Genomic DNA, 23577 nt, shown 5'->3' on the forward strand with positions numbered 1-23577 from the left:
GGATCCGGGTTGTCACGAGTTCCATTTCCCTTAATAACACCCAATCTTAATAATTAATCAACTACTCTGTACTGTGACCCCACAATAAACACACACACCACACGTTATAGTCTCAGAGATGAACATCCAAAAATAATCACAAGTCATTTTATTCCACAATTATCTGCCAATACACCTTAAAAGGTTTTCTGAATAAATTTACATTTTCTTTGCCATTATTACAATTCATAAGTATACATAAATCTGGTACATCAAAAGTTGAAGCCTAGTCTATTGGTAGTTCCTACCTTAGCTACAGTGACTTCAATGCCTATAGGAAGCTGCAGAACGTTTCCTATCCGCTCGCGAATTGGGAGCTTGGTCTTATTCATCTTGTCTATCTGATGTTGTGTGATGAAAGAAGAAAGCAAGGGTGAGCAGCAAGCCCACCAAAATAATATGTATAATAATTTACAATATATGAGCCTTCTCATAGTACTCATGAAATTCTTGGTCAAAAGAAATGAACCAAGTTTGATATCTTAATGCGATGAAGTCGCAAAATATTCAGTATATAAACATATATACTTTTTAAAATCTTGGAAGTCCTCTTCCATGCATAATATACACAGAGTTCCAGTGTATAACTGTATAAAAATATCGTTGCAAGGTGATCTCATGTATCTAACCTTGTCTCAACGTTTTTCTGAAAATCTTTGTCATGCATAAGATAATCATTTACTAGATATAAGTTTAAAAGATGAAGTTACAAGATACTCCAATATACTTATATCTTTTCCAAATACTACTTGAACTACCACCGTTCAAGTTATAATTAGTTTCAAAAGTTCATCACGTAGATGAGACTACAAGACCAGATTTGAATAGATTAAATCTTTAAAATATCATCAAAATAAAATGAAGTTACGAGATACTTCATTTGATGCAAACATCATTTTGAAAACTTGACCCTGCCAACACTCAACAATCGCCCAACCGTAGCCTTTCTATCGAAGTGCTCTGGGTAGTGTTGCAGAAATATCCAATTGGATGATGAACTCATTACGGGAGTTTGCCGCGCCAGGAAGACCACTTACGATGATCAGTCGTAGTAGTGCAACCCCACCATTTTTTACATGTAGAGGAGAACCTGTCGGATTTACTTGTCAACCGAACACTGAACTCCTAAGGAATGGACCGCCTTAGCGGAACTTCCAGGCCATTTGGGCCAATATAATAAGGCTGGGCCGGCGCCACTCGACCACTTACGCCACTCCTAGTTCAGATGAAATCCATGACTCTGAAACGTAAAGCTCGTTCCCCCTTTCCCCAAGTAGAAACTTGTTGATACGGCTCCACCAAGAAGTCGTATCTAGTTGGAAAGGATAACTCACCGATATTTCCCAGGCGATGCCTGTTAATGGATTAACTTGTTCCAAGAATTTTACTTCCCGAGTGTTGGGTAAGTAATCGATTCATTTAACAAAACAGCAACCTTGTTGCGAATATAAAACACACCACAGAGCCGGATCCCTCAGGTTTTGAGCGAGTATTTAAATCCCCTTCGAAAGGAGGATCTTAAATATAAAAATGAGTTTTGGGATCCGCTCTAACTTTTAAAAATTATTTTGAAGACTCGCAAAACATTTTTAAGAATGTTCGGAGTGATGCTGATTTAACAAAATAAATCAGTCCCAATATATTAGAAAATATCTTAATATTATTATTTAAATAATATTTCCATAAAGAATAATCTTTATAAAAATAATTGAAGTAGAAGTTTTGAAACTTATACTTGAAATGAATATTAAATATCCAAAGATATACCTATACGAAAGTACTATCTTTATTTGAATAATCAAAAGTGAGTTTGATTATCGACACCTTATTCTTTAATAAAATAAAGAATATATCTCAGCAAATAATCGGAGTCATAGATCCTCAAATGAATATTCAAATAATATTCAATAAATAAAATAAGCTGAGTCATAAGCCCTCGAATGAATATTCGAAATAATATTCAATAAATAAATAAGCTGAGTCATAAGCCCTCGAATGAATATTCGAAATAATATTCATTAAATAATAAGCTGAGTCATAATACCTCGAATGAATATTATAAATAATATTCATTAAATAAAATAAAGGAGTCATACATCCTCAAATGAATATCCAAGTAATATTCAATAAATAATATAAAGGAGTCATAAGTCCTCGAATGAATATTCAAGATAATATTTATTAATAAAATAAAGTTATCGAATAAACCTTATTCGATTAATAGTTTTGAAAACTATAACCATATATATATATATATATATATATATATATATATATATAAAATCTACTCGGGATCCTCGACTCCCGGGTTTAGAAAATGTTTTCACCTTTTGGGTCCCTATATTAAGGGTATATACAAATTACCGCTATCCTCTAGCATAGGTATTATCAACTGAATCAACAGATATATATGGAATGAATACGAAACAGGCATGCATATATACCATATCACATGCTACAATATATCGCAAAAATTTGCTAATAACAAATATGCATTTATCGCAAGATCATGAATATACACATATACATCACAACAACAGTTATAACGGGTAGAAAACTTGCCTGAGCGACTGGGGGTGATAAAAGGCTCGGGACGAGTCTGGTAACCTATAAACAACAAGTTGGAATTAAACCAAAGTCACTTGTAAATCTATACTCTAACTACCTTAGACTCTAACGCTCGCTTTGCGCTTACTGATTCTCTTAAGTCACTCGAGTACCCTCGGCTCCACCATTTTTTATAATTTAACTATTACAAGTTTTAAGGCGATTCCTTCGCGAGTGTCATACCAACTGCCTAACACTCTTACCATAATTGTTTCATACACTAATTAACCCTTTTTGGTCTTTAACCTATGTTTCAAAGTAAGGCGAGGGGAAAAGTTTCTTTCACGAAACGCCGTTACTTAAAACGGTCGTTTCTCCTAAACCGTACATCGGAATCAAACGAACTACATATCAAAACGAAGCTCGTAACATGAACTATCTAAACATGGTAATGGTCATAATCTAGCAGGGAGTTCTCGGGTCCAAATGTTATGAACAAAAGCAGTCTAAAGTAAATCGGACATTACGACGGCTATGTTTACGCGATTACCAATGTTTAAACTACTCCAATTAACCACCAACCAACTCATAACCATCAATACAACAAAACTTCACCTAAACCATACCACATCAGTCCATAATCTCCAAGGTTTTCAACTCAAACAACCACAATCAAGACCTATGAACTATAATCAAGCTTCAATTACCAAAACACTTCCAAATCAAACCAAACTACTAATAATCACAATCCATGCTTCTCATTTCACAAAACCAACCATTAAACTTACTAACAAATAAAGTAAAGGCTAGGGTTTGAATTTTATACCTTCCTTGGGAGGTGTTAAGTTGCTAGGAAGCCTTAGGGAGCCTCCTACAAGCTTGATCTTTCCAAAGAAATCAAGAACACAAAGTTAGGCTTTGAAGTTTCTAAAAGTCCGATTTAAAGAACTGTAACAATGAGGGTCTTACCATGATTATTTGGACGAGACTTGTGAACAAGAGTTGTAGGCCATCTCAATACCTTTCCAATGAGCTATAGAACACAATATTTGAGTGAGAAATGAAGGAGATACAGTAGTTTTAGTGTGCTGATTCTGTTTTGGCCGAGAGCAATGGAAATGGGGGAGGAAATGCTTTTGCTTTCTTGTGTTGGTGGAATAATGTGGTGGATAATGATGGGTTGTTTTGATATTTTGCTAGGTTAATAATAAACAAAGGAGTTAGTGGAAGATGATCTCACCATTTGCCATGTGTTGGTGATTTGTGGTGAGATGAGATCATCCCTAGTTAACTATATAATTAACTAGCCATTCCTTCCTAACTATCACTTGGTTTCTTGTTTGATCAACCATCCACTTGCCTTGCCACTTGCAAAGGTATTTACAAGAGTCGTTATTCATTTCTTTGTCCGGTTATCACTCAATCTCGTTGATCGTTTGGTTAAATACCTTAATGGTTTTATTGATAAAATCTTCTTGGTATTTTTAATACCTAAATTAATTCTCCTTTATAATCCTTGAATTTAAAATCCTTCATCTTAATATTAATTCCTTAAATCCCTTAATGTCTAGTGGAAATCTCGGGGAAAAATAAAAGTGCTCGTTTTCAAAATCCGACAGCTTTTACATACACTTATTTTCTTTATGGAATACTAATACGATCTTAGAATTTCCATAACAGTACTCCTATATATCGTGGTCTGATAATTTTTCTTAATCAGCATTGTCAGCAAAAGTTACTATTCATCCGGGTTTCAAAAATCTCCAAAAATTGGGGTTATTACAGTCTCCCCTCCTTAAAAGGATTCCGTCCCGGAATCAGATAGAAAACAGTTGGGGATGCTTTTCTAGCATTGTGCCTTCTCACTCTCTAGTCAATTTTCCACATTATGGTTCTACCACCAAACTCTGACTAGTTTGATAACCCTTCTCCTAAGCACTTGTCCCTTTTCGATCTATAACCCTTCCTGGTTGCTCCATATAGGTTACGTCTGGTTGCATGTCTATGCGCTCATATGCCCCTATTTATCTGGCATCCGAATTACATTTTCTTAACATTGATACGTGGAACACGTTATGAACTTTCTACATATTCGGGGGTAGGGCTAGCTCATATGCTATCTTCCCAATATGTCTTAATATATCCAAGGGTCCAACAATTCGTGGACTTAGCTTCCCTTTCTTTCCGAACCTCATCCTTCCTTTCCAAGGGAATACCTATAACAACACTAGGTCCCCCACTTCCTATTCCTTGTCCTTTCGTGTCAAATCAACATACTTCGTGTTCCCATCTTGGGCTACTACCAGCCGTCCTCTGATTAAAATCTATTATATCCTTGATCCTTTGGACTACTGCGGGTCCGAGCATCTTGCGCTCTACAACTTCATCCTAACATAAGGGAGATCGACATTGTCTTCCCTCAAGGATCTCATAAGGCGATATCTCAATACTGACATATGATCTATTATCGTAAGAAAACTCAATCCGTGTTAAGTGATCATTCCAAATTCTTTCAAGTCTATTGCACAGACTCTCATTATAGCTTTTAACATTAGAGCTTTTGCTTCTCAATACCCATTATTTTCCAGTTCGTAATCGCTACTACCTTCCGTTCCTAATATTATACTGGTTATACTTTTGCTCGTTAGCGTTCTATAACCTTTTAATAACCATGCCAACCTTAGTATCACAAATGTGTTTCCATTCCGAATACTACCACAACTTTATTACTCCTTTTTCAGCTATTTCTATTTTCGAAAGCTTAATCCTTCATATTGAAGTAAAAGAATTTATTGAGAGATCACTATGATCATGAACACTTGTTATATCGCATAGTTAGTACAGAAGGTGGCCAGCCTTTAGTACTTGACAAGCAATTAAATAATAGATGGTATCCTACTAGGCTTCTATCACACAGATAGATAGTCATTCGGCAATACCTCCCCTTTCTGGAAGGGTTGTTCTTCTCAGCTTACATGAAATGAAAAGAAGAGAAAAGAACGAATTGAAGAGAATTGTATATATGAAAAAATATACTGCCACAAAATATCTGGCTTGGAACCTACCTCTGAACTATAGAGGTTTGTCATAGGAGAACAAAACATATATGTATTTATATCAACATCAAGTATTATAGCATCGCATTTCACATGCCTAAATATTTTCGCCATTCCGTCCATCATTCTATGGACCCATGCTCTTCCTCGAGCTTATACACAATCACCTTTGAAACTCCCTCGATATCGAAAATCGAATCTGGGATCTCATTCTAGACCTCATCGTTACTAGAATCCATTTCTATACCGCAACCTTCTTCGTATGGGTAATACTACTCTTTATCGATAAGAAGGAATAAATATATCATAGGTAGATAATCGACTTAATTAGTCTATCAATGATAACTTATACACCCCCACGGCCCGATTAGTGGTACTTACTCTCAACATCCATTCCAATACAACTCTCACGGTTGTAAGTAATCAGCTCATTACTCTCAGAATCATTCCTGCATTACTATGTCCCACCGTTGACCTACTGTAGTCATTCGTTTTCCATGAAGTTTTGATAGCTAACCATACGGAGTCCATTCATATCATATCGAATTCTTCTAAGGAGGTAACATGATCACCGTTCTTGATTCATGAAGAACACTCCTGATCCTGACGTACATTCATGACGTGAAGCAGATAAAATTGCAGAAGAGTTTCAATGAAAGCAATGATAGCAGGTTAATACCATTCTTAATCATATGCCTTCAATAGAAGACTTAACTCAAAGGTTTGTTTAGTCCTTTTTTTTTTGAAACATGGTCCAGGCTCATTCTCAAGATAGTATCTCCTGAGATAGATAGCCCGCTCATGGCGATTACACGAATTAAACCTTTACCAACTACTATTACGGTTGGGTATTGCACAGTCATCAGAAGGAATGTCAATCTTCCAAACCATAATACAACCTTCATAGCTTTAACCATCATCACGGTATTCCTTTGGCACAAGCGCCTATAATTATCCTCTTACCTTTAAAGTGTCGGCCACCTCTTTGGCCTTTCCTGATAGTAAAATTTCCTTACAGTCAATGTCATTTTAACCACCTCCAAATAAATTTTCTACCTTATTTCAATCACAGCTTATGCGAAAATGCTTTTCTTTAATATCTGATGAGTAAATAAAAAAAAATATCCCCATTTTTCCATAAGTTATTGCCTCAATCTTTAGAGGTTAAACACTGTCACGACTGACTCTCAATCATACTTAGAACATCTTTTATCTTAGGTCCTAATTGCCCTGAACAATTTCGACCTTTACTGGTTCAATCCATACTTTCTCGTGGTTTAACACGTGCCCCACTTGGCATCATTATAATTATGTCATATTTCCTTTATCAACATTTTTATTCTTGAGAATTTCGAATATTTCCTTTCTCCTTGTAAAACCTCTAAGGTTATCCTTCAATCGTTCCTCCTGTATTCCCTATATACAGGGCATATCAAAATACCATTTACTAATACTAGAACCATTGTCTATATACTTCTGAAAAATTTCTCCACTGATCCTTAAAGGTTATTATTACCTTAATCCTTTCCAATTCATACTGTCAAAACTCATACTATCCCTATTAAGGGTGAAATGCCAACCTTTATGCATTCCCCTAGGATTCGTTTTAAGTTACCGATGTTCTATCCTTAATTCCACCTTTAAAAAGGTAAAAGCATCCTTCCATGGATAAATAAAGTCATATATCCCTGATAAGGGTATCTTATTCAATCATTTCCACCTCGATAGTCTATACCGAATTTCACAATAGCATCCTTATTCAAGTTAAGGTCAATCCACATGGCCTCCAAAAGATAAAAATGGTTATCCGCTTTTCTTTCCTGATTTGGTAATGATCACATGGATGATCTGGAAGATATTGGTCGTGTTCAATGTGAACTTCTTCTTAATAAATCCTTATTTACTTTTGTTGTTTATCTCAACAGTCATCTCAATGTTGGGATATCTTTCATACCTGGCGTCTCCCTTCCTGGGTATCAAGCCACCGGTCTTACACTTCACATTCTTGAAGGTCACTTCCTTCATCCAATTTTCCTAATTTCTTACTTCCTTGTCTCCTCAGTCTATCCGCGTCTCAATATTTATCCTTCGAACTATCTCAAGGTTTCCTCAAATCCTCCCAACTTACAGGGGATAAAATATATTTATCTCTTATGCCTTCAACCATCAATTTAACTCATGGTGAATCACCCTCATCCTGACGATTACATACTTTTCTATTTCTATTGCTACGAGTCTTTAGGGTTTCCTCATACCCAACTTCCTTATCATTCCTCAAACTCTATTGCCTTTATATTCCTTTCCACTTCAGTTTCTTATTATTTTCCTTTCTCTTATCATTATTTCATGAACCAACACAACATAAGCATTGATTTCAAATATCCCGTCATTCTGGATTCGTGTCCTCAGAACGAATCTTGATAACTTTTACAACTTAGATTCATAATTCATCATACTCATCCACTTTTGTTCTAGCTCCAAAGCTTTTACACTACCTCCATAACCTTGGGAAGTACTTTCCCGAAAATAATTGTCTGAACTTAAATCAGTTTATTTATAATCTCTTGCTCCGTGCCTTCCTTGGCCTTTCACCAGCGGGTGGCCTCTCTCTTAGGAGGGTAAGTGACAAAAATAGTCTTTTGTGATTCGTCAATCATTTAGAATCTCAAATGATTCCTGTATTTCCTTTAGCCAGGCTCTTGCCTCGACTGGGTCAGCTTGTTCCTTGGAACTCTGAGAGCTTAGCGACTTAAAGGTCCTGAAAGAATTTTTCACCGCATTGTTTCCTCAGGGTGGTGGTTGGGGATAATAGTCTAAGTTCTGTCTAGACTGGTCCATAAATTGTCGTATAGGAGTACCATCTCGGGTCTCCTTTCCTTACTCGACTTTCTGTTTCCTTAGTATGAAATGTTTCAACCTTCTCCCATAATCGGGGTTATCTTATACATTAAAAACCTTGTTTTCCACTCTATTATGTTATGGGTTCTTTCTTTCTTGATGGCAACCTCCCTGACTATCACATTCAGGGTTTGCCCTAAATCTTATTCCTTAAACTATGGCTCTCATCTAAGTTCTCATCCTTAAGCTCTTAAACTTTTGGAACCCAATTTCTGTAGGAACACCTCACTATCCCCTTATCATCTTTCTCGGTGTGGATTTCTTCTCCAGTCATTGACTCTCTGCCTTCATTCATCACTTTTTCTGGCACAATATGTTCTTTTCCAAAAATTCGGTCTGTATTGTAATCTCAAACAGCTTTTCGGTACCGGCTCCGGTTACCTTCAGTTCTATTTCCATTTTCTCAAAATCTCTTATAAACTATCCCAAAGACATTATCATCTTGGGTCTCTCCTTTTTACTAAGGGCATCAGCCACCACATTGGCTTTCCCCGAATGATAAAGAATCTCCCAATCATAATTCTTGATTAGCTCTAACCGCCTCCTCTGGCGTATGTTGAGCTCTTTCTACGTAAAAATGTACTAGAGCTCTTATGGTTTGTGTAAATCTTGCACTTCTCTCCATACAAGTAGTGCCTCCAATCTTTAGGGAAAAACTATTGCCACGAGCCCAAGCTCATGGGTGGGGATATCGAATTTTATATTCCCTTAATTGTCTTGACGCGTACGCGATTACCTTGCTGTGCTGTATATGAAGCACCCTAATTCCTTATGCGAAGCGTCACTATATATCACAAAATCTCATTTTCCATCCGGCAACGCCAACATAGGGAACGTCACCAACCTTTGCTTCGGTTCTTAAAAGTTGTTCTCGCATTTCTCTGTCCATTCGAACTTCTCAGTCTTACGAGTAAGCCGCGTTAAAGGGGCTATTATCTTTACAAACTTGAACGAACCTCCGGTAGTGACCGGCCAATCCTACCTCTGGTAGTTTCCCTAACCATGGTCATCAATTCCTCAGTGGTCCTTTATTCATTATTGTCAGGATCCTCCACGGGATCCTCCTCAGCAACAATCCCTTCTAGGACAACATCCTCAACCGCTACATCCTCAATATGAACATCATCCGGTCCTGCGTTAGGACGCTCTATCGGATCCACAATCCGATCTCCAATTAGTAATAAAACATCATCGCGTTGTTGCTCCTCAACCTCAGGGTTCGGAGTCCCGCTACCATATACGATAACGAACTACTCTTCTATCACGATATTTATATGGGTTCTCATAAGGGTTTTAACTGTCAGTACTACGTTAGGTAGCCCGACTATGAACTTGGCAAGAGTTCTTATTATCTTAGTTATTATCTTAACGTCACATCATCTCTGAGGTTTATAACGCTTAGCTCTGATACCACTTCTGTAACACCCCCAAATCCGGGGTCGGGGATCCGGGTTGTCACGAGTTCCATTTCCCTTAATAACACCCAATCTTAATAATTAATCAACTACTCTGTACTGTGACCCCACAATAAACACACACACCACACGTTATAGTCTCAGAGATGAACATCCAAAAATAATCACAAGTCATTTTATTCCACAATTATCTGCCAATATACCTTAAAAGGTTTTCTGAATAAATTTACATTTTCTTTGCCATTATTACAATTCATAAGTATACATAAATCTGGTACATCAAAAGTTGAAGCCTAGTCTATTGGTAGTTCCTACCTTAGCTACAGCGACTTCAACGCCTATAGGAAGCTGCAGAACGTTTCCTATCCGCTCGCGAATTGGGAGCTTGGTCATGTTCATCTTGTCTATCTGATGTTGTGTGATGAAAGAAGAAAGCAAGGGTGAGCAGCAAGCCCACCAAAATAATATGTATAATAATTTACAATATATGAGCCTTCTCATAGTACTCATGAAATTCTTGGTCAAAAGAAATGAACCAAGTTTGATATCTTAATGCGATGAAGTCGCAAAATATTCAGTATATATACATATATACTTTTCAAAATCTTGGAAGTCCTCTTCCATGCATAATATACACAGAGTTCCAGTGTATAACTGTATAAAAATATCGTTGCAAGGTGATCTCATGTATCTAACCTTGTCTCAACATTTTTCTGAAAATCTTTGTCATGCATAAGATAATCATTTACTAGATATAAGTTTAAAAGATGAAGTTACAAGATACTCCAATATACTTATATCTTTTCCAAATACTACTTGAACTACCACCGTTCAAGTTATAATTAGTTTCAAAAGTTCACCACGTAGATGAGACTACAAGACCAGATTTGAATAGATTAAATCTTTAAAATATCATCAAAATAAAATGAAGTTACGAGATACTTCATTTGATGCAAACATCATTTTGAAAACTTGACCCTGCCAACACTCAACAATCGCCCAACCGTAGCCTTTCTATCGAAGTGCTCTGGGTAGTGTTGCAGAAATATCCAATTGGATGATGAACTCATTACGGGAGTTTGCCGCGCCAGGAAGACCACTTACGATGATCAGTCGTAGTAGTGCAACCCCACCATTTTCTACATGTAGAGGAGAACCTGTCGGATTTACTTGTCAACCGAACACTGAACTCCTAAGGAATGGACCGCCTTAGCGGAACTTCCAGGCCATTTGGGCCAATATAATAAGGCTGGGCTGGCGCCACTCGACCACTTACGCCACTCCTAGTTCAGATGAAATCCATGACTCTGAAACGTAAAGCTCGTTCCCCCTTTCCCCAAGTAGAAACTTGTTGATACGGCTCCACCAAGAAGTCGTATCTAGTTGGAAAGGAGAACTCACCGATATTTCCCAGGCGATGCCTGTTAATGGATTAACTTGTTCCAAGAATTTTACTTCCCGAGTGTTGGGTAAGTAATCGATTCATTTAACAAAACAGCAACCTTGTTGCGAATATAAAACACACCATAGAGCCGGATCCCTCAGGTTTTGAGCGAGTATTTAAATCCCCTTCGAAAGGAGGATCTTAAATATAAAAATGAGTTTTGGGATCCGCTCTAACTTTTAAAAATTCATTTTGAAGACTCGCAAAACATTTTTAAGAATGTTTCGGAGTGATGCTGATTTAACAAAATAAATCAGTCCCAATATATTAGAAAATATCTGAATATTATTATTTAAATAATATTTCCATAAAGAATAATCTTTATAAAAATAATTGAAGTAGAAGTTTTGAAACTTATACTTGAAATGAATATTAAATATCCAAAGATATACCTATACGAAAGTACTATCTTTATTTGAATAATCAAAAGTGAGTTTGATTATCGACACCTTATTCTTTAATAAAATAAAGAATATATCTCAGCAAATAATCGGAGTCATAGATCCTCAAATGAATATTCAAATAATATTCAATAAATAAAATAAGCTGAGTCATAAGCCCTCGAATGAATATTCGAAATAATATTCAATAAATAAATAAGCTGAGTCATAAGCCCTCGAATGAATATTCGAAATAATATTCATTAAATAATAAGCTGAGTCATAATACCTCGAATGAATATTATAAATAATATTCATTAAATAAAGTAAAGGAGTCATACATCCTCAAATGAATATCCAAGTAATATTCAATAAATAATATAAAGGAGTCATAAGTCCTCTAATGAATATTCAAGATAATATTCATTAATAAAATAAAGTTATCGAATAAACCTTATTCGATTAATAGTTTTGAAAACTATAACCATATATATATATATAATATATATATATATAAATCTACTCGGGATCCTCGACTCCCGGGTTTAGAAAATGTTTTCACCTTTTGGGTCCCTATATTAAGGGTATATACAAATTACCGCTATCCTCTAGCATAGGTATTATCAACTGAATCAACAGATATATATGGAACGAATACGAAACAGGCATGCATATATACCATATCACATGCTACAATATATCGCAAAAATTTGCTAATAACAAATATGCATTTATCGCAAGATCATGCATATACACATATAGATCACAACAACAGTTATAACGGGTAGAAAACTTGCCTGAGCGACTGGGGGTGATAAAAGGCTCGGGACGAGTCTGGTAACCTATAAACAACAAGTAAGTTGGAATTAAACCAAAGTCACTTGTAAATCTATACTCTAACTACCTTAGACTCTAATGCTCGCTTTGCGCTTACTGATTCTCTTAAGTCACTCGAGTACCCTCGGCTCCACCATTTTTTATAATTTAACCTATTACAAGTTTTAAGGCGATTCCTTCGCGAGTGTCATACCAACTGCCTAACACTCTTACCATAATTGTTTCATACACTAATTAACCCTTTTTGGTCTTTAACCTATGTTTCAAAGTAAGGCGAGGGGAAAAGTTTCATTCGCGAAACGCCGTTACTTAAAACGGTCGTTTCTCCTAAACCGTACATCGGAATCAAACGAACTATATATCAAAACGAAGCTCGTAACATGAACTATCTAAACATGCTAATGGTCATAATCTAGCAGGGAGTTCTCGGGTCCAAATGTTATGAACAAAAGCAGTCTAAAGTAAATCGGACATTACGACGGCTATGTTTACGTGATTACCAATGTTTAAACTACTCCAATTAACCACCAACCAACTCATAACCATCAATACAACAAAACTTCACCTAAACCATACCACATCAGTCCATAATCTCCAAGGTTTTCAACTCAAACAACCACAATCAAGACCTATGAACTATAATCAAGCATCAAGCTTCAATTACCAAAACACTTCCAAATCAAACCAAACTACTAATAATCACAATCCATGCTTCTCATTTCACAAACCAACCATTAAACTTACTAACAAATAAAGTAAAGGCTAGGGTTTGAAGTTTATACCTTCCTTGGGAGGTGTTAAGTTGCTAGGAAGCCTTAGGGAGCCTCCTACAAGCTTGATCTTTCCAAAGAAATCAAGAACACAAAGTTAGGCTTTGAAGTTTCTAAAAGTCCGATTTAAAGAACTGTAAAAATGAGGGTCTTACCATGATTATTTGGACGAGACTTGTGAACAAGAGTTGTAGGCCATCTCAATACCTTTCCAATGAGCTATAGAACACAATATTTGAGTGAGAAATGAAGGAGATACAGCAGTTTTAGTGTGCTGGTTCTGTTTTGGCCGAGAGCAATGGAAATGGGGGAGGAAATGCTTTTACTTTCTTGTGTTGGTGGAATAATGTGGTGGATAATGATGGGTTGTCTTGATATTTTGCTAGGTTAATAATAAACAAAGGAGTTAGTGGAAGATGATCTCACCATTTGCCATGTGTTGGTGATTTGTGGTGAGATGAGATCATCCCTAGTTAACTATATAATTAACTAGTCATTCCTTCCTAACTATCACTTGGTTTCTTGTTTGATCAACCATCCACTTGCCTTGCCACTTGCAAAGGTATTTACAAGAGTCGTTATTCATTTCTTTGTCCGGTTATCACTCAATCTCGTTGATCATTTGGTTAAATACCTTAATGGTTTTATTGATAAAATCTTCTTGGTATTTTTAATACCTAAATTAATTCTCCTTTATAATCCTTGAATTTAAAATCCTTCATCTTAATATTAATTCCTTAAATCCCTTAATGTCTGGTGGAAATCTCGGGGAAAAATAAAAGTGCTCGTTTTCAAAATCCGACAGCTTTTACATAAACTTATTTTCTTTATGGAATACTAATACGATCTTAGAATTTCCATAACAGTACGTCTATATATCGTGGTCTGATAATTTTTCTTAATCAACATTGTCAGCAAAAGTTACTATTCATCCGGGTGTCAAAAATCTCCAAAAATTGGGGTTATTACATTAACCAAAGCCAACCTCTGTGGGAATGAACTAGAAAAGATTCTATACTACTTGCGAACTCGTATACTTGCGTGTATTATTAGCGCGTGTTTAGCGACTAACAATTTTTTGGTGCCGCTTTCGGGGACTGGAGTGTTAATTTATAGTTTACGTGCTTTCCATCAGTGGTCGTTAAAGTTCATTGACTCGAACATTGTTACTTATTTGTTTCCTTGCATTATTTCAGTTACTCTAGCGAGGGTGTATGCATACGCGTTCGCGTACTTGTAAGATAACACTGGATAAAGCCGAGGAAGAACTTGTGGTGGTTCGAAGGGAAATTGTTGATGAAGAAAAGAAGGTAGAAGAAGAAGAGAAAATCGAGGAACCAGCTTTAGTAGAGATGGGTGATCAAACAGAAAATCCTAAGGCTTTGATGGACTATTCTCAGCCTAAGATAAATGACATTCAGTCAAGCATCATCAGGCCAGCCATCAGGAAAAATACTTTTGAGATAAAGTCAAGCACGATTCAGATGATACAGATCTCAGTTTAGTTTGGAGGTTCTCCTATTGAAGACCCCAACATGCACATCAGGGATTTCATCGAGATCTACGACACTTTCAAATTCAATGATGTGATTGAAGATGCTATCAAGCTACGACTTTTCCCATTCTCTCTGAGGGACAAAGCTAAGTGTTGGTTACATTCTCTACCAGCAGTGTCTATCACCACTTGGGAAGATCTTGCTCAAAAGTTTGTCACTAAATTCTTCCCTATGGCAAAGACTGTTGCAATCAGGAATGCTCTTACTCAGTTTGCTCAGCAAACTGGAGAATCTCTGTGTGAGGCTTGGGATCGATATAAGGAGATTCTAAAGAAGTTCCCACACCATGGCATACCCAATTGGATGATTATTAATTGCTTCTATAATAGATTGGGTGCTACTTCTAGACCCATGCTTGATGCAGCATCAGGAGGAGCCTTGTGGGCTAAAAGCTACGATGAATCTTATGAACTTATTGAACTGATGGCTGCTAATGAGTACCAGGATCCTTCCCAGAGACTGACTCAGGAAAAGGTAGCAGGAATTCTGGAGTTGGATGCCGCAACTGCTATAGCTGCCCAACTTAAGGATTTGACGATGAAGGTGGACACTTTGGCTAATTATAGAGTTAATCATATCGCTAGTGTCTGTGAGCTTTGTGCTGGTGCCCATAAGACTAATCAGTGCACAATTTCTAGTGAATCAGCTCAGTTTGTGAGCAACTTTCAGCATTCGCAGCAACCTGTGCCAACTACTTATCATCCCAACAACCGCAATTATCCTAATTTCAGTTGGAGCAACACTTAGAATGTGGTTCAACAGCCTTATCAGCAGTATCCAGCTAAGCAATACAACCCCCTTAGTTTTCAACAACCTCAATATGCACCGAGACAACAACTCCAGCTGCAACAAGCTAATGAAAAATCTGAATTAGAGGAGTTGAAGCTAATGTGCAAAAGTCAAGCCATTTTTATCAAGACCTTGGAAAATCAAATTGGTCAAATTGCCAATGCCTTGCTTAATCGTTATCCTGATACACTACCCAGTGACACTGAAGTGCCAGGAAATGAGGAAGCTAAGGAGCTGGTAAATGCAATCACTTTAAGGTCTGGAAAGGTTGCGAATCCCGAACAAACTCAAGTGTTGACTAAAGAAGCCGAGGCTGAGAAAGAAGTAGAGCAGCGGGAAGTAGAAGTGGAACCAAGGAAGACTACTGTTGAGCACACTCTTCTTGAGGGTAATACAGTGGAGAAATAGATATATCCTCCACCGCCTTTTCCTAAGCGGCTGCAGAAGAAAAAGCTGGACAAGTAATTTGAGAAGTTTCTGGAGGTGTTCAAGAAACTTCATATCAACATACCCTTCACTGAGACTCTTGAGCAGATGCCTAGTTATGCAAAGTTTATGAAAGGTATTCTCTCTCAGAAAGTGAAGCTAGATGATTTAGAGACAGTCGCTCTTACGGAGGAATGCAGTGCTGTGTTGCAACAGAAGTTGCCTCCGAAGGTTAAAGATCCAGGAAGCTTCACTATTCCGTGTACTATTGGAAAAGTGTATTTTGACAGATGCTTATGTGACTTGGGAGCTAGCATCAATCTGATGTCTTTGTCAATCTTCAAGCAGTTGGACTTACCTGATCCAAAACTGACTTATATGACCTTGCAGTTGGCCGACCGTTCTATTACATATCCGTGAGGTATTGTGGAGGATGTCGTGGTAAAGGTTGATAAATTCATCTTCCCTACTGATTTCGTAATTCTTGATTTCGAGGAAGATAAGAAGATTCCCATAATCTTGGGAAGACCTTTCTTGCCTACTAGCCGAACCTTGATAGATGTGCAGAAGGGTGGGCTCACAATGCGAGTGTTGGATTAGGATATAACTTTTAATGTGTTCAATGCTATGAAATTTCCTACGAAAAATGAGGAGTGCATAAAGATGGAGTTGGTCGATTCTGTAGTTACCTCAGAACTGGACCAATTGCTAAGGTTCGATGCCTTAGAAAAAGCCTTATTGGGAAATTCAGATAGCGAAGATGACGAAGGTGAAGAACAATTGCAGTATTTGAATGCTTCTCCCTAGAAGAGGAAGATAGATATGCCTTTCGAATCTCTTGGAATGGAGGAATTGAACAAAGCTCCTAAACGCCTCAAGCCATCTATTGAGGAAGCTCCCACTCTTGAGCTTAAGCATTTACCTGAGCATTTGAGGTTTGCGTTTTTAGGTGATGCATCTACTTTGCTTGTTATCATTTTATTTGACCTTTCAGGTAGTGATGAGGAAAAGCTTCTGAGGATTTTGAGAGAGTTCAAATCGGCAATTGGCTGGACTATAGCAGATATAAAGGGAATCAACCCTTCTTGTTGCATGCATAAAATTCTGCTAGAGGAAGATAGCAAGCCTACGGTCGAGCAACAAAGTTGACTTAATCCAATCATGAAGAAAGTAATGAAGAAGGAAATTCTCAAGTGGCTAGATGCAGGGATCATCTATCATATTTCTGACAGTTCTTGGGTAAGCCCGGTTCAATGTGTGTCAAAGAAAGGTGGTATTACTGCGGTAACAAATGAGAAGAATGAGCTTATTCCTACTAGAACACTCACGGGGTGGAGAGTTTGCATGGACTACAGAAAGCTGAACAAATCCACTAGGAAGGATCACTTCCCTTTGCCCTTCATTGACCAGATGCTTGATAGATTGGCTGGTCATGAGTACTACTATCTGCTGGATGGCTACTGGAGTTACAATCAGATTTGTATCGCTCCAGAATATCAGGAAAAAACAACCTTCACTTGTCCATTTGGTACTTTCTCCTTTAGACGAGTTTCTTTTGGTCTGTGTAGTACACCAGCCACATTTCAGATATGTATGATGGCCATTTTTTTTGATATGATTGGCCAGAACGTGGAGGTGTTCATGGATGACTTTTCAGTATTTGGCGATTCTTTTGATGAATACTTGCAAAATTTTGGACACGTTCTCAAGAGGTGTGTTGAGACCAATTTGGTTCTCAATTGGAAGAAATGTCACTTTATGGTACGACATACCATTATTTTTGGGCACAAGGTTTCTAGTAAAGGTCTTGAGGTGGACAAGGCCAAGGTGGGGGTCATTGAGAATCTTCCTCCACCCATTTCTGTTAAGGGAATTCACAGTTTTCTTGGTCATGCGGGTTTCCACAGGCGTTTCATCAAAGACTTTTCTAAGATTTCGAAGCCATTGTGTAGTTTGCCAGAAAAAGATGTTTCTTTCAAGTTTGATGATGAGTGCCTTACAGCTTTTGAGACATTCAGGAAGAGTTTAATCACGGCACCTATCATAACTGCACCTGATTGCAGCCAACCTTTTGAGATGATGTGTGATGTAAGTGACTATGTAGTTGGAGCAGTTCTTGGACAAAGGAAGAACAACATATTTCATGTGGTTTACTATGCTAGTAAGACCCTAAATGGTGCTCAATTGAATTACACTACTACGGAGAAAATACTTTTGTCTATTGTCTATGGTTTTGAGAAATTTCAATCTTATCTACTTGGGACTAAGGTGACAGTTTTCAATGATCACGTTGCGATTCAATGTCTCGTCTCAAAGAAGGAATCGAAGCCTAGATTGATTAGATGGGTTCTTTTGCTTCAAGAATTTGAACTAGAGCTCAAGGACAAAAAGGGGACTGAAAATCAAGTCGCTGATCATCTCTCGCGCTTAGAAAATCCTTCATTGGATAAGACATTGATAAATGAGTCTTTTCCCGACGAGTAGCTGTTTGGAGTGCAAGAAGAAGAACCATGGTTTGAAGACATTGTGAACTACCTGGTAAGTAATATCATGCCTCCCGATTTATCTTATGCTCAAAGGAAGAAGTTTCTACATGAAGTGAAGTGGTATATGTGGGATGAGCCATTTCTTTTTCGTCAAGGAGCTGACCAAATCATTAGGAGATGTATTCCTTATAGCGAAACGGGGGGGATTTTGCAAGATTGGCACTCAAGGGCTTATGGAGGATATTATGGTGGAGAAAAGACAACAACTCGTGTTCTTCAAGCAGGATTCTTTTGGCCGACATTGTTTAAAGATGCTCACCAGTTCGTTTTGAAATGTGATCGATGTCAACGTGTGGGTAATATGTCTAAGAAGGATGAGATGTCTCTTAATGTGTTTCTAGAGGTTGAGGTCTTCGATGTTTGGGTAATTGACTTGATGGGGCCATTTATCTCATCTTGTAATAATTAGTATATCTTATTGGCAGTTGATTATGTGTCGAAATGGATTGAAGTTAAGGTGTTGCCAACGAACGATGAGAAAGTGGTGCTTAATTTTCTTCACAAGCAGATATTCACAAGGTTTGGAATTCCAAGAGTCATAATCAGTGATGAGGGGTAGCATTTTTGCAATTGCAAGTTCACCGCTATGATGAAAAGGTATAATGTGAACCATCGCATTGCAACGGCTTATCATCCTCAGACAAATGGTCAAGCTAAGGTGTCTAACAGAGAGATCAAGTGCATTTTAGAGAAAGTTGTGTGTTCGTCGAGGAAAGATTGGTCTTTGAAGCTTGATGAAGCTGTTTGGGCATATAGAACAGCATATAAGACTCCATTGAGAATGTCGCTATTTCAGTTGGTTTATGGTAAGGGGTGTCATTTTCCTGTAGAGCTCGAGCATAAGGTATATTGGGCTTTGATAAAATTGAATCTTGACTTGGATATGGTAAAGAAGAGGATGCTTCAATTGAATGAACTCGACGAGTTTCGACTTCAAACTTATGAGAATAATAAAATGTACAAGGAGAAAGTCAAGAGGTGGCATGATAGGGGTCTAGTGCTCAAATCATTTGTGTCGGGGCAACAAGTTCTTTTGTTCAACTATTGTCTCCGTCTGTTTCCTGAAAAGTTGAAGTCAAGATGGTCAGGGCCGTTTATTGTCAAAACTGTGTTTCCACATAGAGCGGTGGAAATTTTTGAGAATGATCTGGGCCAAGCATTCAAGGTAAATGGTTAGAGGTTGAAGCATTACTATGGTGACACGGTAAACCGTGAGGTGGTTAGTACTGTTTTATTGTCCATTTGATCTCGAGATTCTACGTCAAGCTAGCAACGTAAAAGAAGCGCTTCTTGGGAGGCAACCCAAGTTTGTTGTACATTAGTAGGTAAAAAAAATCAGAAAAAGAAAAAAATTCAGGGCCAACTATAGAAGCTGGGCGCGCCGCGCTGACCAAGCGTAAGGCCGCGCCGTTTTTCCAGTAGCCAAGCGCGCCCGCGCAGATTTAGTGCGCGGCCGCACCGGTTTTCCAAAGAGTAAGCGCGCCCACACTGTCCTAGCGCGCGCCCGTGCTGGGTCTCTTATCGAAAAAAATAGCAGTTTACAATGTAATTTCGGGACTTTTAATCAAAAATCAATTCCAACCCAATTTTTACTCTTCCACATCCCATAATTCCCTCTCCCAATCAGTTCCATTATTCCCACAATTCCCATAATTAATTCCCACTTCTATTCCATACTAATTTCTCACCTCTCCACCTATAAATACATACACTTATACACAACTTTTTCACCAATTCACAAATTCTCAAACACAAATATCTCTCAACACTTTACTTTTATTCTCTCTCGTTTAATCCCAATGGCACCCAAGAGACAAAGAACACAAGTAAGCAGCAGCACCACCGATTCTTCATCTGCGGGTGGTGTGAGGCCAAGGTTTTCTACTCCTGAGGCTGAAGAGGAGTATACAAGGCTTCTCCCGAAGCCTATTGCTAAGGAGCGAGGTTTTCTGCCATCAGGGAAGGATGGTAAGCTGTTGGAGATGATTCTTGAGATGGGATGGGTTCCTTTTTGTGAGGCTCCCGCTGATTTGCCCATGAGTATTGTGCGAGAGTTCTATGCTAACGCCAAGGTGGAGAAGAATGGCTTCACGGTGGTTCGAGGGAGGACTGTGAAGTATACTGCAGAGGCTATCGGGACGGTGATTGAGTAGCCTGCAAGGAAGGTGGGTCAGGACACTTGGAACAATAAGACTCCGGAGGACTTTAATTTGGATCTCATCATTGCTACTCTGTGTGTGCCTGAGACTCGGTGGAAGTTCAAGAGGGAAACTACTAATTACTCCACGTTCCCTGCGTCGTGCATGAACAGGTTTGCACGGGTTTGGAACTCGTTTATTTGTGCTAATATCATGCCATCTTCGCATGTGCATGAGATTATTGTGGAGCGTGCTCGTCTGCTGTGGGGGATTCTTCAGGGTGATTACATTGATTTGGGGATGGTAATTTATCAGGGGACCTTGAGATTCATGAGAGGAGGTACTACAGGTGCTATTCCATATGCGTCTGTTGTGACGAAGTTGTGCATGGCAGTTGGTGTTCATTGGCCTGCACCTGAACAGCTATAGCTTCCTATACTCATATTGACAGTTCTACGCTGCATAGTATGGTCGAGTGGGGAGGAGGTAAACCCGATCCTAAGGGGCTTGGTTACATATTTGATCATCTGATAAGAGGTGTGCCCCGCGATCAGATGTATGCAGGTGGTACGCAGCAAGCAAGTAAGGCAGCTTGGAGGGCTCAGCTAGGAGATGAAGCTGGTTCGTCATAGCAGTATTAGCATGAGGCAGCAGAGGTTGGAGCTGGTTTGAGTTCGACGCAGTATAGGCATCTAGCGCGGAGGATGGATGCAATGCACGACATCTATAGTCGATTTACACACGATCTCACCCAAGCACTTGGGACAGCTTTCAGAGCCACCGCTGTTGACATCCAGTGACCATTTTTTGGTGAGGATTATGTGTATCTACCTCCGGACACGCCTGACACTCCACCCGTTGAGGGTGATGATTCTAATTTGCAGTAGGTATGCCTGAATTCCTTACTATTACTTTTACTGAGGACAGTGAATATTTTAAGTTTGGGGGTGGTAGTTAAAGGAATATGTTTTTGTGTGAGTCACATATGGTTGCATGATCATGATAGTTTAGTTTATATAGTTTGCATATTTTGCCATGTAGTTTTTTTATTTATTTTGGTAGTTAAGGATATATTGTTCATATAGTTTTCATGCATTTGCATTATAACATGATCCCTTAGATGATTTTTTCGATTAATTGGTGATATTAATGATATTGTAGTGATGTCGTATTTAGTAATGTTAAGTCTTGTCGAATTAATTTGCATGCTAGAGACACTGGTATTTCACTAAGTCTTATAGGTTGCTAGAGTGTTAGATCATGGTCATGGTTTGTTTGTTTGTCAAGGTGTAATCGCTTGTTTATATTTAGAATTTAGGATATTCTCTTAATAACAAAACACATGGACATTTAGAAATTGGAGAAAATTGGATTTCATTGCTAGTTATGTGGCTAGGTGTCAAATGACTAGTAGTCGGCTCATATTTTTATGAGTAGTCTAGGGTTGAGCGAGATGGAGCGAAGCACACTCGTTCAGAAATTCGTTGAAAAAAAATAGAAAAAAAAATAGAAAAAAAGAAAAAAGAAAAAAGAAAAAAAGAAGAATAAGTGTTATATATAATTGATCATGAGTGGGCTCTTTAGTAATCGAGTTATTAAGTTCTTAAGGGACTTTGTGCCTAGTGACCTAAGGCTTTTATAGTCTGGGATCCGCTAACCTAACGATCACTACATGGATCCTATCGTATAAGTCTTTAGTGGACCTCACTCATTGCATGATCAAATAAGCATACTTGTATTGTTTTATTCTGAATAAAGGCATGAATCTGTATAAAACTCCAATATAAGAATTGAAGTGTTAAAGGTTATTTTGAGTCTTTGAGTCTAGCTTTTTATTTTATTTATAACCTTGTGATTGCCTTGTTGGGTAGTAAGTCATGATTATTGATCTAGTTGCGATAGTATATCTGTAAGCATCTGCACACACGCACGTCTCTAGTTTGTAAGTTGATTTGTATGATTTAATTGATCTTTATGCGAGTAACTGCATTTACAGAGGTGTTGCTTGTTGATTGGTTTAGTTATTCTATGGGGATCGTTGCATTCGTTTAGTTGCATTCATGCATTTTTATTTCTTGTTCTTTGAGTCTGTTTATGCTTGAGGACAAGCATCGATTCAAGTTTGGGGGTATGTTGAGTGGCATTTAAGACACTTTATAATGCTCTAATAAGCTTTGAATTGATGCATTGGTACTCAAGTTGTTAAGTGTTTAACGTGTTTTCACACTACACCATATATGGCCTCTAGCAACACCCAAAAAAAGTGTAAAAATATCCAAAAAGTGTTACCTAAAGCAAAAAATTGGGCTATGGTTACACTTTTTAAAAATTTGATGGTGTTGGATTTGCTCGTGCTACAATAGGGTCTATATTAACACTTTTAGAACCTTTAGTAACATAGGTAAAAGTGTAACCAAAGACCCCCTATGGTTACACTTTGAGTATCTATGGTAACACCAAACAGGTGTAACCACAATTCTATTACAACACCCTTAAACCTTTAGTAACACCAAAAAAACATGTTACAATAAACTCTTTTGCAACATTATTTTTGCTATTGTAATACAATACTGTAAAACAATTAAATTTTTTTGGTTACAATTTATCGCTTATTGTAACACCTTTTTTTATAAACACTCTAGTCTTGTCTCTAGTGTAACACTCTTGTATACATTATAATATTTTTTATTGTTTTTTAACATAAAAATTTCATTTGATGACACTTTGCAACCTTCA

The 23577-nt window shown here is 37.8% G+C and overlaps 1 non-coding gene across 1 annotated transcript; it reads right to left on the reverse strand.

The window, feature by feature from the left end:
* Positions 1–15128: 15128 nt before the first annotated feature.
* Positions 15129–15235, reverse strand: LOC141669987 (small nucleolar RNA R71). The gene has a single exon (XR_012554240.1). It is a non-coding gene; the product is annotated as a small nucleolar RNA R71 (small nucleolar RNA).
* Positions 15236–23577: the final 8342 nt, after the last annotated feature.

This window comes from Apium graveolens, chromosome 6 (genome assembly GCF_009905375.1).
Source record: "Apium graveolens cultivar Ventura chromosome 6, ASM990537v1, whole genome shotgun sequence".
NCBI lineage: Eukaryota > Viridiplantae > Streptophyta > Magnoliopsida > Apiales > Apiaceae > Apium > Apium graveolens.